Source organism: Pinus tabuliformis, chromosome 5_2, assembly GCF_031772625.1.
Source record: "Pinus tabuliformis cultivar Carrire ecotype Pingquan chromosome 5_2, CPIR1, whole genome shotgun sequence".
Taxonomy (NCBI): Eukaryota; Viridiplantae; Streptophyta; class Pinopsida; order Pinales; family Pinaceae; genus Pinus; species Pinus tabuliformis.
Window position 1 is genome coordinate 648,617,408 of NC_142306.1, and position 12,193 is coordinate 648,629,600.

Here is a 12,193-nt window from a genome sequence, read left to right on the forward strand (position 1 = left end):
TACAAAGCAAAAATGGAGGATCAAAAGGACCAGAACAACACACTAAAGGAGGAGGAAGTCCCCAGCAACCCTTTGCAGCACCAAGAATCTCAATTAACAAGAATGGAAATAACCGGCATCAAGCGAACTCATGGATTAGAAGGATCCGATTCTGACAAAGACACTCCCATTCATATAAGTGAAAATCAACTTTCCATTGTAATGACCACTCCCAACAATGGAGGTTGGCGAAAGGTGGAAAAAATGAAAGGGAGAAAAGAATAGTAGTTATATTTATATTTTTTATTTTTGTTTTTTGTTTCCTGTGAAAACAGGAACAGACCATATGCATATGCTCTTTAGCATCTACAACATGTAATTTTGTCTTATGAATAAAATTATGAATTTTCCAAGGGGAAAAAAGGACATATTGCGTTATCATGGTTATAAAGTTAAAACCGTACAAGTGAATCATTTACCTCTATTCTTTTATCCAATTTTGATTTGTCATTGTTTTCCTCTGTTTCCCATATCATTAAACTCTCCTAAATCCTAACTTGGTTTGAAAATTTAATAAAAATACGAAATCCCTCAGAATTATCTCATATATAAATACCATTCTCTATAAAATAAAACAAAAAAAGGAGGAAAAAGAAAAGTTAAAGAAACCCTCCACTGCAAAATTCAATCAAAAGATTTTACAATTCAATAGAGAACAAAAAAAAAATTAGAGAGATTTTGTTGGCATGCGAATGCAGCCCTTTGTAAATCAAGTTTATATGTTATGAGTTCGTTGGGGCTCGAACTGTCTCCTTCTAGCACCCTTATTTCACCCAAAACTTATTATGTACATTTTCCTCCCAAGCATATGAGAAGTGACTTGTCTTTGACTGACACAGATGAATTATGGTAGTTCTAAAGTGAAATGTGTGGTTGATGGTTTCTTGTTTTGTGTTTTTTGTTTATTAACTCAGTTGTTTTTTATAGATGAGTTCCAATCCATGTGCTGAAAATGTATCATATCCTATTGCTGCCAGTGAAACATATCATGCTTATAAGCTTGTTGTTGTCCCAATCTCTTTGCATGTTAGGTTCCATTCTTTATCTATTACTTCCACCAAAAATTCACCTCAAAGAGTTGCTGGTCATAACATAAATCCGGAACCAACATCAGATCTTGCAGTTTCTACCTCAAAGGATGTTGTACACCAACATCAAGGAAAAGTAGAGAAACCTACTTTCTCTATGGAAGGGTTTCTAATGAATTCAAAGAACAACTCAATCCCCTTTGCATATATGTTTTGATGTTTCTTATGGAGTTGTGACAACAATGTTTGATGGTTGTTTATGGAATATATTTGATATTAATTATTGGGTGGAAAGTACATTCATAATACTTTGGCGTATTTATTTTGATCAGATTTCATGCAAAATTTTGACTTTCAAAGGGCCCTGGACATTTCAAACATAATTATTATGATGATGGCCTCATTATATTTGGTATATTGATATTATGGTTAAAATTGTATGTGAATCATGTACATATTTCATGTGTTATTTAATCATGCATTTGGCATATTTGGGTGTTGAGGTCAATATATTAAGGATGTGGATCCTGCCCTTTAGATTCATTGCCTACTTTTAAGGATCCAACCCTTTTGTCTTACCTTTAATTAATTAAGCCTAATTATTTTAGTTAAAGAATAGTTATGCAATTGTTTTCAAATCATGAGTATAAACTCAGACTTTTGAAGGAATACAAGATCTGTTAGCTACATCACAAGTTGGTATGATTTAAATATTATTCTTTATTTGGGTTTCAATTTCTTGGTGTTTAGATAATTGTCATTCACAAGAATTGTTTTGCAGGGCTTATTTTAAGTAGCAACACTGACGAAGGTTCTTAATACTTCTTGTTGTCAAAGGTATAATTAATTTCAATCCTTGAAGCTTGAAGCTTACCTCTTTTATCAATTCTAATGTCAACTCTTTGTGCAATGGTATACCAGTCTTTGAACATGTCACCTTTGAGATTGCTGCGATGAGATTTGTTTTATTTAGTTGTTATGTTTGTTAGCATATGATCTCATGGTCTTGAAAACGAGGCCATTTGTTAAAGAAGTTTCCTTGTGGAAAAGTTTAATCTTCCAAGTCTGTGGATACTTATGTGAACATTATTCTTTTATAATATCAATGAAAAATCTTTCATTGTTTCTACCATTTTGTGTATTGGTTATCATTTTTATATTTTTCTTTTTCTTGTTAACATCAATTTGTATATTGTATACTACAGTTCTCTTTTTTATGGTGTATGGCCTTAAAAGGAAGAAGTAATATTTTATTGGAATCTGATAATTAGTAATTATCTATTTGTGAGTCTAGATTTAGATTCTAGCTATTTGTTTACTACTCTATTTAATGACATACCTTCGCTGTACATTTGATATTGTATAAAGTTTACGAGTTTCTTGTTCTTTGGTTTTTCTTTTCTTTTATTTTTATACTCCGAAGTTGTATCATATTGATAAGGCTTTAAACTAGGCTACGTTCCCATATCATTGGCGTAGCCAGTCTAAGGATTTGAGGGTTGTTTGTGAATTCTAAAAATTCGTCAACAGGTTGCATAAGTAGTGATAAAAAATAAATCCAAAAGTGAAAAATGGATAGGCATATGCCAATAACAAACCACTATTATCAACATAGAAGAAAGTATAGAAAACAAGATAATAGAGAGTCATACAAGGAAGTATTAAATCCAAGGTGTTGAAAGCCATACAATGATATACATATAATACTAAATAGTAAGACACGTAGCATATGAGGGCTCATCATGATCCTTTAAGGTAATGTCCCAACTAATGGTCACAAAATACTTATCATTGGATTGTTTCCAACCCTTACCCACTAATTTTGTGGGTTTGGGATCCTTTAATATAGCAAGGGCTATAGTCAAACACTATTTTTCATTGAAGGAGAGAGCTTGGGCATGCTATGAGCACATTCCTACACCTCTCTAACCTATCTTTCAATACAATGGTGCCCACTCTAATGCTATTGTATTAATGGAGGGTGAGAGGGGCTAGATGGCTCATAGCTCATCATCTAAGGCTCTCACTCCAAAAATCCAACAATAATTGCAAGTGATCCATCTCCATCTTTATCTTGCATGCCTACATTGTGATCTTGATCTATATATGGGTTAGTGATGCAAGAGATGAACAAGAAACATAAATCTTATAGCAATGAGTGCACAAATAATAATGATGGAAGCAAAGTATTATAGTGAGGAGAGGAGAGTAGATTTTATAGTCACATAGGCAATTCCAAGATGCCACAAGGTATGCACACCAACTATTACCTTTCACACATGGCCACCTAGACAACATGTCTCATAGAGAAGGAGGGGAAAGTTGAATAAGAAATCACTTAACCCCACAACCACTATGTTAGTAGGAAACACCACTCATTTGTGGTTTCCCTTATTGGCGTAAGGATTTTTCCACCCAAACATGCACTTCAAACATTTCAAATTCATTTAACAAAGTACAACCCTATGGGCACCTATGGAAATTGCCCATTCTCGCCTCAACAACTACACTCACTTCAACACTATTTTTTTCTAGCATAATGGTGGAAGCCTTATAAAGATTTTTTTTTTTTATGTCTTCTTTAAAATAAGATGGATAGTGGAATGTGCCAAGATCAATGCATAATCAATTGGCTTATGGAGGCTAGACCAATGAACAAGATGGTCTGAATTGTTGGGTTGTGTTATATTCTTTTCATGACTAACCCACGTAGTTGATTGGGGGTTAGAGGGGGGGCAGAGCCCCCCCTTCATTGTGCCAACTGTGCAGCGGGGGGGTCACGAGCGGACGACAGCCCCCCTGTCTAGGGGGTTTGAGGAGGGCGAGTAGCCCCCTCTACGGGTCTGGGGTAGTAGCCCGGGCAAATTTTTTTGGACCCTATATTAGGTTTGGCAGACCTACCTGTGGTTTTGTGCATGGTTTTCGCACATGGTTTTGGGCGTGATGGTTTTCAGTCCATGGTATTGGATGCTTTGGCATGTATAAATATGTATTGTAACATTGTAAGGAACATAGTGAAAAATCAAGTTGGTAGTCCTGGTTTCGGGATCCAGGGGAAAATCTTTGTGTATGTGTTTTATGTGTTATGCTCTCGCATTGTTTATTTTCTGTGTTTTAGAATTTGGATGCAGGTAATTTCTGTATGGGGTTAAAACCTACATTTAGTATCAGAGATGTTTTGGCTTCAACGGGATGCCTTTGTTGCTGAGGGGTTTCGCTCGAGCCTGTGGTAGACCCTGTTTAGTGGGAGATCTGTGGGATCGATTCTAGTGGTGAAGGAAGATGGCAAGTAGTGGAAAGATAGAGATCAAGAAATTTAATGGTCAGAGTTTTGAGTTATGGAAACTCAAGATGGAGGATCTGTTGGTAGATAAAGATCAATGGATCATGGTAGATCCAGGTACTAAACCAATGGGAGTGTCCGATGAAGAATGGAAGAAGTTGGATCGGAAGGCAAAGAGAACAATACGATTGTGTCTCAGATTTAGTATTTCTGAATGTATCAGGGGAAGCTATGGTGAAGGCTTTGTGGGACAAGTTAGGGACTTTGTACTAATCTAAGTCTTTGGTGAATAAACTGTTCCTACGGAAAAGGCTGTATAACCTAAGGATGAAAGATGGAGACTTAGTGACAGAGCATCTGAATGCATATAATACTGTGGTAAGTCAGTTATTGTTTGTTGATATTAAAATTTCAGATGAAGATAAGTGCATTAGTTTGTTGTGTTCTCTACCAGATTCGTGGGACAGTTTGGTTATTGTAATATGTAGCAATGCAACTTCCTTGCAGTTTGATGAAATAGTCTCATCCTTGCTGACGAAGGAGATGAGACGGAAAAATATGGAGAACTAGAATGGTGATGCCTTGTCTATACGAGGATGGTCCCAGAATAGAAACAAAAATAAGTCATCGAGGGGGAGATCTAAATCTAGAGGGAGATATAAATCTCCAGGAAAAACTGTAAAGGTGGTGTGCCGGAAATGCAGAAAGGAAGGGAACTACATAAGGGATTGTAAATCTAAAGCTCTTGACAAAGGAAAGAGATATGATGATGCTCCTTTTGCAGAGGTGAAACCATCTCAGATGAAGGTGGGGATGTGTACTTGGCTTCTTCAAGAACACATGTAGATCATGAGGCATGGTTAATTGACTCAGGTGCATCCTTTCACTTCACTTCCCATAGAGAGTGGTTCTGCGAGTATGAGAAATATGATGGTGGTGATATCTTCTTGGGGGATGATAGGAAGTCTAAAATTGTTGGTCGCAGAAAAGTCAAGTTGAAGTTGCAAGGTGGAAGGACTAGAACTCTTCCATGTGTTTTGCATATTCCTGCATTAGCAAAAAGTCTGATTTCTGTAAGCAAGCTGGATGATGCAAGTGTAAAAACACTATTCGAGAAAGATACCTACAAGATGGTTCGGGGAGCATTGGTATTGATGCAGGGAGTTTGGATTGGGACTCTGTACAAGCTGTAAGGTAGCACTGTTGTTGATGGGTGAAATAGTTCTGTGGTTTCTGAAAGTGGAGTAGAAAATCTAGTGGTCTCTGGAGAAAAGGCCATGCTATGGCATCAAAGGCTTGGACATATTGGATAGAAGGGCCTTCGAATACTTCATGGTAAAGGTATGACTAATAGCTCTCTGGATTTTGATTTCTGTGAAAATTATGTATATGGGAAGTAGAATCGGGTGAGTTTCCCCTTTGGTGGTAAGAGGGTGAAACATATATTAGAACTTGTGCACAGTGATGTGTTTGGACCTGTGAAGGTTCCATCACTGGGTAAGTCTGTGTACTATGTATCATTTATAGATGACTTCTCAAGGAATACATGGCGGTGAGCCCCAGTATTGTAGCAATAATGCTACAACTCCTGGAACTCCCTTCTTTAATTTTATCAACCCGGTAGTTCGTAACAAACTTGGAAGCGACGGTGCTGTATGCACAAGTACTAGCTCTTGCCGCAGCTGTCACTTGGTCAGCTGGCACAAGTCCACTAGGAGCTTAAGCCAACTTCTATGAGCTCTTAGAAGAAGCTTTTTAATTGATGGATGAAAGCTAACTCAAAGGAAGCTAATCTAATTGCAAAAAGAAACTGAAAGCCAAAAAGAAACGCAAACCCTAGCAAACCCTAATTCTACCAGCTAGTCCTACTGACGCAAAGGAGAGCATGCAAACTACTGAAAGAGATGCCATTACTTCTATGAAGGTAAAATACATGTGTCTAGACTACCTCTATCTGAAGAAAACATCTTTTTGTATTTTTGATTAAGTTGTTGGAATTATCATGCATGTGCTTTTAACTATTTTTGACTGTGCAGAGGTGGATCAAGGAGGAGAAATGCTTGGAAGAGGTCGGGAAGGTTCAGAGGGGGTCTAAGGAGTCCCTAATACCCTTCCAGAGAGTTTCACAGAGTTTGGCTATCAAGAAACCTCATTCGTGAGCTTCTACAGGAAGTCTGCAGGGGTTCTACAGGATGTTTAGGATTTCTACAGGATGTTCTGTAATTTTTCTACAGGATGTTCAGAAATGGGGTTTTGAAGCATGGATGGAGGAAAAAAGGTGGAGGAATGAGTATGGAGGTGAAATAAGGGTGTAGGGGAGTTCAAGACTTGGAGGATGGAGTTGAGGAGTGGCGTAGATGGTGAGATTTGTTCAAGGAGGGATGAAACAATGTTGCACAAGAAGATGAGAATCATGGCAAAGTAAACGAATGAGGCAAATGTAAGGTAAGGGTTCTGAGTGAAGGGTGAAGCAGGTAGGTTGGATGGAGTATGGGCAAAAAAGGAAGGATAACAGGGACTCTACAAGTGGTTTTTCAAACAAAACAAACAAACACTTATAGAACCTATGACCTAGTTACTTCACTCTAATCTGACCTAACAACAAAAGGAAATGAACAAAAGTTTATTTGCAAGGAAACCATGTGAAAAAGACTATGCAACTAAGCAATCATAAACCTAAACATGCATCGAAAACTGATATCAAGTTCTGCAAATGAGATTCGAACACTAATAATTGCATGGTGAAGCAAAGAATGTGTTTTTGTGGGCAACAAGGTTACATTGGTCCCAGCTCATGATTCCACTGAAGGGGAGGTGAGATCCAAAGTACTTGGTAGCCTTTTTCTGAATATATTCCATGTGATTAACCTATCAAGTAAATCTGAACATGAAGAACCTTTTTAATCATCGAAAGCAACCTAAATAACAACACAATATTTAAATCTAAATAGCAGATTTTATTCTAAGAATGCAGCAAAAACACATGAAAGTAAACAAAGGAGGTATTGGGTGCTTGAGATGGGCCCAACCCCAAGAGCTATAGTCTCCTAAGAGAGATTTAGAGCTGGTGCAAAGCTGGATTCATCTTTATTGAACAAGAAAAGAAGAGTTACATCAAAACTGTCCACAAGGAGAACTTGAAAATGAGCTGAAAGAAAAGCTAATCTATTGCCTCAAAATTGAAATACAAACTAGCTAACTTCTACCTACAAAATGACTAACCATTGGCTAACTACTAGCTAACCAAAATGAGGCCCTAAGCCTTCTTATTTATACAAATTGAGGACCCCAACAGTCCTCCTAAACTTTAGGGGCTCGGCTGCCCAAAACTTGTAGTTAACAACAGTCCTACTTGACTTGCTTGGCTGCCCTTGTGCTAATTGATTTGGTGGCCCTTGAACTCTGAGCTGATGGTGGAGAATTTGAGGTAAGGGCCCATAAATGAAGGGAACGCCTTCCTAAAAATACTCTCCACGAATTTAGCTGCCAAGTGCTCATTTCAACCATTGATTTTGTCTCCAAATTGACCAAAAAGGCTACACAAAGCACACATTAGACTTGTTGGCATAATGACTAACCCAATTCACTCTATTAGCATAAATATAATCAAAAACATGCAATAAACTAATGAGAATGGTGGATTAAGTCGAATTAGGAGGTTGAATGAGCCCAAATAATTATCCATTTTTGGGGCTCATCATCACCCCCCTACTGAAAGTGTTGCTCATCCTCTGAGCAACCAATTTATCTCCTCATCTTTGATGGCCTTGGTGGCCTCCCTGTCATGCCAAGCTTCTGAAGTGATGTCCTCTTCTCTGTCATGAAACCATGCTTCTTTGCTTCTTCCCACTGCCTGTGCTCCTTTTCCTAGAGAAGTTTCAGCTTTGGTATGATTGTGCAAGTATATTCAATCTGATGGTGGCAATGGTGGTGAAAGGAGATGAAACCAGTGGAGGATGGAAGAAAAGAGTGGTTGCATGCCTCCTCAACAGACTTCTAGCTTCAAATCCCTCTCCATAATTGATTCTGGCCTGCCCAAAGGCTTCTACAGGATGTTTCTGGTAAAAATACAGAACTTCCTGTAGAAAGTTCTGTAGCTTCCTGTAGAAGGTTGAACCGTGACTAAATTGTGTCTGAACCCTGAAAAAAATGAGTGTTCATGGAGGGGATGGATGTGCTTAGGGTGGCTAGCACAGGTGCTGCCTCCCTAGCTAAAATCTCGGCCAATTTCTCCTTCTGCTGCCCTCTCCCCAAACTTCCTGTAGAAAGTCCTGTAGTGGCCGTTTTCTGGCTTCCTGAAGAAACAGTCTGCTAACTTCCTGTAGAACCAGTTTTCTCTGATTTGGCTTGCTTGGCTGGGGGTGCCTTCTCCTTGACCTGTGCTGTGGTTGCCTTGGGTGTGTCCCTACTTGTTTGGCCTTTTTCAATCTTCTCTGCTCTCTTCTACAATCTTTTTTCCGAGGTGTTTGTGCCATTGTTCCTCCCACAATTTTAGGCTTAGCAATTTGGCCCATTTCTCCTTTTCCTCTCTGTTTCTTCCTTCTTTTTCTTTCTTTCTTTTCCTCTTGCTTTCCTTGTGATGGTTTCACTGTGATGGTTTACCCTAGGTTTTCTTTCCCTTAGCTTCCTTACCCTTAGTTTTCTTCTCTGCCTCAATATCTTGCTTCCTCACGCTCTGTTTTGGCTTGTGCACTGATCAGAATGGGAATTCTATATATGGTTTCCTCCCCAGAATGTGGAGGACAGTATCCCTCAAGTGTTTTTTCTTTGCAAACCATTCAACCAGTACTGTCATGTTTTTCACTCTATTGAGTCTTGCCATAGAAAAGATAATGGGCTTTTTATGGTCATTCAAAATACACATGTGTTCAGCTGTCTGTTCGGGATTGAACAAGAGTTTTTCAATTGAACCATGTAAAGCAGTAAGACGATGCTGCTTCCCTGTATAAGGGAAATAACTCTGCATGTCTGCTCCAGGAGAAACAATGTTGAACTTGGGATCAAAAACATCAATTCCATGAACCACACGATAAAGACCAGCAAGGGTGAAAGCAGTTCCTGTCATACTGGCCAATAGTATCCTTGCTCCCAACAATCTCTTGATATGTGCTAGTGATAATAAAATTTGTATGATTCATTGCAATTAGATCTGCAGTAAACTTGCAAAAGAAATGGTATTTTTCTTCATATTTTTCAGTATATGTCTGAATCTAAATATTTGGTCTTCTCCAAAGCATGGGCTATGTTGCACTGAAGACAATTCTAGGCAACAATAAGAAAATGGCTTTTGAATTCATAGACAGACTTGCATTCACATTTTTCTTACCCCCTCAACACATCGAATTCACCACCTTTTGAATTATTTGCATGGGAAAGTTCTGTTCAGGCCTACCTCATTGAGAATTGCCACCCTCAATGTGAATAGTCCAAGCTTCATTGTATGTTGGGTCTCCTGTAGCGCAGCTTCCTGTAGAAACGCCTGTAGAGTGCCCCTGCGCCTCTGAACGATCTTGGTATGCGGGAGAATTTTGAACAAGCCGAAAAACTTGGCGAAGGACGTTAGTTTAACAGAATTCAGAGGCAGAGGATTCAGCTGAAGAGGTTTGCAAGTGTAAATGAATCAGCAGTTAACGTGAGTCTTCAGCCGAGCATTCCTTTAATTACTGCGTGATTTGTGGTGAGGTGGCAAAAACGTGTGCTCTCTTCATTTGAACTACAGTGATGTTATAAACTGTATGTTCTCCTCTATCTGTTAATTATTTGACGTCCTGTGCACTGGAGTTCAACAGATCTACCACTAACTGTGTTTTTCAAATTTCTCATGAATGACCATACACGTATGCTGCGTGATTTTTCCTTGAGCGCTAGAGAACTGGATGTCAAGTTAACCTTGCTATATTCGTGGCTTAATTTCACCATTCCATTCATTCATGCATTTCTTTAATTAGATTCATGCAATAGAGGAACAGGTTTTAGTCACGTACCTGAAGTCAAATGGCTGTTGTGAAGTGCTTTTTGCTGCTGCATGCTCATTATCTGTTGCTGCATGCCTGGATCCTTTGGTTGCATGAGGGCTTGGCTGATGATTTTTGGTTGTTTTTCCTTGTGCAGGTGTCCTCTGACTAGATCTAAGCTGTAGGCATTTGTTTCCACATTCAAATCTGCACCTTCAAGTTGCTGCTGCTGAATTTTCACCGGACCAGAACTTGTTTTCGCCATTGCTTCCAAACGGTGAACCAAATTGATCTGAAACTTGCCGAGTGCATTCCTATCATCATTATGCACCTCCCATAGCAAAATTGTGATCAATGGATGCACAGATTTCGAGAAAAATGGAAAATGGCTGAAGATTTCAGAGATCAATTTCTCGGAAACCGTGCGTCGGAATCGGCTGAAACTGCTTGGGTAGGTTACTATCACCCATATGCATATCCCCATGAAACAGGTTTTGAAACGGATGCACGGATATGGAGAAAATGCAAAAATGGCTGATGGTGATGGAGGCTGATTTCTTGGAAACCGTGCACCGGAATTGGCTGAAACTGCTCAGGCATGTTTCCATCACCCTTGTACAATTCTCCAGAAAACGATTTTTCAAATGGATGCATGGTTTTCAAGTTATGGAAGAAACAAATTTTGTTCTATGTGTTTTTTCTTCAAGGCATTTTGCAGTTTTGTTGCATGGTATGAAAAATGAACTTGGGCTATGATGCAGGTATGGAGATGATGGAGGAGGAGTTTGAAAAGTGTAGGAGGACTTCTGAACCCTTGAGGAAGCTACCATGTTCGCCAAACCACCTTTTTGAAATCCATTTCTAGCTTCCTACAATTTCTACAGGAACTTCCTGTAGAAGCACAATGAGGTGGAAAAATGATGTAGCAAGGCGAGGGATGGACACAAAGGTGCTTGCAGGCCTAACCAACAGATTCCCACCATCAGATTCCCTTTTAAAATTGAATTTGGTTCGTCCAAAGGTTCTACAGGATGTTTCCTGTAGAAATTCAAAACTTCCTGTAGAAAACACAGTTTTCATAAAAGAAGCACACTGAGGTGGAAAAAATGATGAACAAAGGTGAGGAATGGAAACATGGACGCTTGTAGGCCTCATGGACATATTCCCAGCATTCGGGTCCTCTTCGGAGATCAATTTGGCTTTTTTGTAAGCTTCCTGTAGAAGACACAAAACTTCCTGTAGAAAGCACAAAATTCCTTTGTCTTTGCTTTGAGTGATCCTCCTGACCTGCAATGTCCTTCTTACAACCTGCAATTATCCAATGGAAATTAGCTTTATTTTTCTTTTCTTTTTCTCTTTTTTTTTTGAAAACAACTAGGGCGCCTCATGGAGGTTTTCACCTTAATTGCCTGCCCTGGGCGCCTCCAAGGGAGGTTTTCACCCAGGGATCTTATTCTTTTTTCTCTTTTTTTCCCAACCCATTGACCGCCTCATGGAGGTTTTCAATCAATGAGCCAATCTAAGGTGCCTTCGAGGAGGTTTTCACCTTAGATTTTTATTTTTCTTCCTATTTTCATTTTTTTTTTTCTCTACCCTACCCTACTTGAAAAACAAAATCATTTTCAAGTGTAAGAATACTTCCAATGGAGCCATGTGCACATCGAGATTAGAGACAAAATGATGTGGAGGCTCGAAATGCATGCTTGGACAGCTATCCGGATTTTAGAGACCAAATGATCTAACTTTGAAGGGATCAAACATATCTGAGGAAGAGAGTACCGCTGCAACTTAGTGACCTTCTGAAACCATATCTCAATATAGCTTTGATATCCTTGGTCCTTTTGCTGATCTGGGTCATGTTTCATGTCACTTTCTACTATGACTTCCTC

The 12,193-nt window shown here is 38.9% G+C and overlaps 1 pseudogene; it reads right to left on the reverse strand.

Annotated features, from left to right (window-relative positions):
* Positions 1 to 9,046: 9,046 nt before the first annotated feature.
* On the reverse strand, positions 9,047 to 9,415 carry LOC149160713 (sucrose synthase 2 pseudogene; annotated as a pseudogene).
* Positions 9,416 to 12,193: the final 2,778 nt, after the last annotated feature.